Consider the following 5439-nt stretch of genomic DNA (forward strand, 5'->3'; position numbering starts at 1 on the left):
TGAAATTTTCGTTGAATTCTATGAGTTCAGCTTGAGAGTGTTTCTTTGTAAGAAGTACTTATCATAAGAAATCAAGTGCTGATCAACCAAATCATCTTAGAAATAATCTCTATACAATTTAAAGATGTCCTTACCCAATTCCCGGCGATGAAATATTACAATTGAAATAATCAAGTACCGTTTTAGAATCCGTCATTATTTTCACACTTTTTTATCTCGAAATTTTATTTTACATTTTTGTGTTTGAAATTGTCAGATGTCTTGCGTAACAAGTAGAAACTCCATGAATTCATACTTTCAAGAGAAATTCCGTTTCCTCAGGGCTAAAGAAAAAGCGTATCAAGTTGATGCTTTCTTCATACTCAAGTTGTGTTCATAAATTGAACGGACACGTCTTTTCTTAAAAATACCCTTTTATAAAACGGAATACTTTTGAAAAGAGAAATGATATCATTCGTTATATATATATAATTGCGTATAAAAGTAAATACCTCTTTATTTCTCCCCCCCCCCCTCTCTAGCTACCTAATTAGTGATTTTTGGAGGCATTCATTTTACTCTTGAACCGGATACTTGTCCTTTGATATGTACAGTGAAGGAAATCTTTTGTGTTCTATTGTTTCATCTATTCTTAACTAACCACTTGTGTCATTAAAAGTTTTTTTTTCTACATGCTCCATCTCCGCTTTCAGTTTGAATGCCCAGGATTTAAGAATGTGTTTGAAAATTGTGAACTGTGTGCATTATGCACCGTTTTCAAGAATGCCATAATTTTTGCAAAAAAAAAAGTCTGAAATACGGGAAAGGATCAAAATTGCATTTTGTTCGTCATGGAGAATATTATCAAAGACGTTTTATGAACGCGTAAAGAGTTAGAGTGTATAAGAGACGGAAACGTGTGTGTGTGTGAGCAAAGTTAACATGAGAAATTTCTGTTTCTAAAAATATACGATGTAATTTTCCCGTTTTTCTTCTTAAATTATGTTTCTTGGGCTTTCGGATATAATTAGTGACGAAAACGTTTTGAGTCATCCGAATACATCGGAAAATCTCTGGTCTTATACAGACTGTCCCAAATCCTTTCAACAGTGGATTTCTCTGCAACTGTTGTGACTCTAGAAATATACTTCCAATTACACAAAGTTTTCAAGTGACTTGTGGCTACTCTAAATATCTTCAATTTCCCAAGAGGTCGTATACATAAAAAAATTAAGTTTCTATGTAGACCCTGTATGCAAACATCCAATTATTGAATGTAAATGCGGTTCTGAAAAGTCATTTACAAAACACATGCATGAGTTAAATGCGAATATTAACGGACATATTTGACTTCAATGTTTTCAGTACTTATCGCCAATAATTGAAAAAAATATCTACAATGATTATAAAATAAAAATGTTAACTTTTTATATGGACACCCTGTGTTCAGAAACCCGATTAGAAAGTTGCTGCCCTGTCTCTCCCGATTCCTCCACAGTGCAATATTCGCAGAGATATTCGAATCCGAAAAACGGAGGAAAGTTAGGAAAATACAGCATATTATGCGGGAAAACGATTTATATCCGCATTTAAAGCGTTTTACCTATGCACCCTGTATATATGATACCATATTTTTGCTCGTGGAACTGAAGTGGGAAGAGAAGAATGGTCGGGTAGAGATTAAAAAGTCAATTGCCAGTGAATCGTCTTGATTTGGTAGAGAACACAGAGAGAGAGAGAGAGATAGATTTTTACCATCTACTCTAGACTGAGATATCTCGCTCTTGTACGGGAAGAGGTTTAGAGGGTGCCCAAAAGTAATAAAACTCTACGGAATACTTCCGAGTTGAAGGTGCATGTGGAAAACTATCTGCTCCAATTCAGTTATTATAGTTTAACCCATTAAAGACGACTTTAAGTTTTGATAGAAAAAAAAACACTGAGTATAACCACTCCCACCCTTTATTGGCAAAAAAAAAAATAATAATAATTGGCAAATTTTCTTGCTAACCGGCGTTAATGGGTTAATCTCTTTAAAATTATTATTTGAAAAAATGTCAAAAACAAATAATTTATGCGATTTATAGTCAAAGAATGCAAATTGGTTAAATTTACAGCACGTAATTTTATATGGAGAGAGATAGATGGCTTTTTCTCAGCTCGAGATATCAAAGAAGCAGATATTTTCCGGATATTATACTGAGGTGAACGCGGGAAGAAGTGATAACGTCTCCGCTGGGACTCGGAAAGTTGGGAGGCTACTAATGCCTCTACTTCATCGCCTCACGCTACAGTGCGTGAAATAGGGAAGGCAGGGTCATGTCTCCAGTGGTGTAGATGGTAGCATGCTTGCTCGATATGCAAGAGGGCCTGGGTTCGAGTCCCGGTGGAGACGTGATGACTTTTCTTCCCGAGTTCACCTCAGTATAATATCCGGAAAATATCTGTTACTTAATTTTATACCGAAAGAAATTCACTCCTTAACATTTGAAGCAAATTTTCCGAGACATCGATGGTTGAAAGTAGTGGTAGTTTATGGTATAAAATGTTCAAAATTTTGACAGTCGGTGTACGCATTGTGGATAAGAATTTTGTCCAAAGCCCGTTGATTTGTCAAGACAAGGTGAAAAAATTCAAGAATTTCCCGCCAGGTGGTATTTTGGTTGTCACTCCATTGTAGCGCATGTCCTAGTTAGGTATGCAGTGAGACGCGCAGCGTCTTGCAATCATTTTATCAGAATTATTTCAGGATGACCGGGAGCAAAAGGATAAATATTTTAGAGAAATAAAGAACATTGGAATTTTTTCGGATAATCTTCAATAACTCATGAAATATGACAGATAGAATTATGAAAGCAGCGTAGTGATATAGCAATACAAATACGCCCAAAACGTTACAAAGGGCTTAGAACGCCACCTGGTGGGAAACTAAGGAACTTTTTGTGTTATATTGAAATTTAAACAAGATAGACAAAATATTTCAACAAACAATTTCAAATGTTGTAGAAAGACATGTAGTTAATGAAAAACGCACGGTTATGGATAATGAATTTCAAGAAATTTAAAAAAATTGGTGTAACTAAGGTCAGAGACACGATCAATACACAATATTTTGCTGCTTATTGAACTGTTTAGAGAATTCTCAAGCCTTTATGAGTTGTTATATAACTGCAGTTATCGGCCTACTTGCTATCATGCTATCGGTCTACTTGCTCATTTGATCATTTTTGTCGCACCACGGCCATTTTCTGCACACGAGGGCTAATTAGACCGGGACCTACAATTTATTGCTGATTCCGAACGGCATTCTTGTTTTTATACTCATCGGGAGGTTGGCGCGCTAACCCCTCGATGGGGGACTCACTGCGGTAACAATTTTCGGTCTACTCGCGCTCTCGCACATACGTTGAATGAACGTATAACGAATGAACATACGTATTTGAAATTGTGTGTGAATGAACATGTCTCGGAATCCTTTGGGTCCCACGCACCAGAGCCCTCTGATTTTATTATTCTTTTTTCAGTTTCGAACTTTTGTGTATGCGTAGGTTACATGCTTATATTTATGCGTTATATATATATATATATATATATATTGCACGCATTTCTACGTTTTTGTATCATATTTTATCACTGATCATTTTTGACGCACCACGGTCATTTTCTGCACACGAGGGCTAATTAGATCGGGACGCACAATTTATTGCCGATTCTGAACGGCAGCCTTTTTGTATATAACCGAGAGGTTGGTGAGGTGACCTCTAGATATGGGACCCCAAAAAATAGGTTGATTGGCATTGGTTTATTATTTCTCTCTCATAACCGAAGTGGTGTGCCAAACTTGACTTAATGGCTTTCAAGCACTCTCGACGTCTGAGTGTTAGGTATTGAGGAATGTATAAAATACCATAACGTAGCCAAATAGATGCAGTTTCCGTAAACACAACCAACATTTTCATAACTAAACCACACGTGCCCTCAAAAATGATAAATCGCAAATTGTTGCCAATCGGCCTCGGTTTCCCCATATCAGTTGTGAAGAGCTTCAAATGCTTGCAGGAAGTAGTTGAGAAAAGATGCAAAAGAGATATTCGTGCTAGTAGGTTGAATTCTTTGAAAAACAATGCGCGCGCGCGAGCGAAATCTATCTAACTACATTCGCAAAAATATCTATATATATCTGAGGCCGGTATTACACTGTAAAACTTTGATAAAATCCCTTTTATAAAACTTGAAAAATCTAACCAATAAAGTTATTGGTTACATTCTAGAAAATACAACCGGTGACCTCATTGGCTGCATTTTTTAAGTTTTATAAAAGGACTTTTACCAAACTTTTATAGTGTAATACCGGCCTGAGTGCATACACATACACAGCAAAGAAAAATTAAAGTTACCCCTTTTTTTTTGGAGAAGCACCAACAAAAATTTTTACGCGAATAAAGCTATTTCGTATTGGCTCCGCGCTTCATTCGATCATATTGGGGTTGCACCAATATCTTCACGGAGAACCAAGAAACTTTTGTCAGAGAGCAGCTGGTGCTCCGTGGTACACACTGGAACCACTGGACTAAATCACGCCTTCTTGTCATTCTGCAAGTCGGAATCGGCGCACTACATCTGCTGGCTGTGTAATTCTAACAGCAGCGGCTGCTCCATGTACATAGATGCGAGTGAGTAGCGTTGCAGCATTTGGATCTGCAGAGTGATTCTAAGTTCATCAGACAACCTTTAAGAGGTAATATAAGACAATTAAACAAGCATTTTTGGTCATACAATGGTGGGGGCCATGGTTGGTCTGGAGGAGGAGGTCATGGTGTAGTCGAATCGCAACTTCAACACGGTAAAGAGTGTTTTTAGAGGGAGTACACAACAGCATTTCAGCAAAAAATATATTTTCCGATGTATTTGCCGCGATATGTGCGATATGATGAATACGAATATTCATTTACGGATTTATTTATTATTTATTCATTATAGTATATGACAAATATGCGAAATGAATACGAATATTCATTTCACATAATTTGTCATGTTAAATGCTTCGTTTTGCGGGATTCATTTAAATCCACTGTGGTTTGCGGTAGCACTTCATTACCCGCCATCGGCGTTTTTGTTTTGGAATTTTAGCAATAATTGGAAACTTTGCTCCGTTTTGGTGTCATATTTGATGACAATTGTCGATTTCCCTTATTTTCCTGGGAAAGCGGTAGCACTTCATTACCCGCCATCGGCGTTTTTGTTTTGGAATTTTAGCAATAATTGGAAACTTTGCTCCGTTTTGGTGTCATATTTGATGACAATTGTCGATTTCCCTTATTTTCCTGGGAAAATATTATGATTTTGAGATTGTGCAAGGACTTGAATGATTTTTTTTTGTATTGTTTCCATTTCTGCGAAACATAATTTGAGGATTTTCAGGGATTTATCTATAAAGATAACGAAAAATTGGAAAAACCT

At 36.6% G+C, this 5439-nt stretch overlaps 1 non-coding gene across 1 annotated transcript; it reads left to right on the forward strand.

Moving 5' to 3' along the window:
- Positions 1-2300: 2300 nt before the first annotated feature.
- TRNAI-GAU (transfer RNA isoleucine (anticodon GAU)) lies at positions 2301-2374 on the forward strand. The gene has a single exon. It is a non-coding gene; the product is annotated as a tRNA-Ile (tRNA).
- The last annotated feature ends 3065 nt before the right edge of the window (positions 2375-5439 follow it).

The sequence above is a fragment of the Pholcus phalangioides genome, unplaced genomic scaffold, assembly GCF_987345545.1.
Source record: "Pholcus phalangioides strain wild (caught in Gottingen) unplaced genomic scaffold, Ppha-v1.0 ptg000022l_1, whole genome shotgun sequence".
NCBI classification, from domain to species: Eukaryota; Metazoa; Arthropoda; class Arachnida; order Araneae; family Pholcidae; genus Pholcus; species Pholcus phalangioides.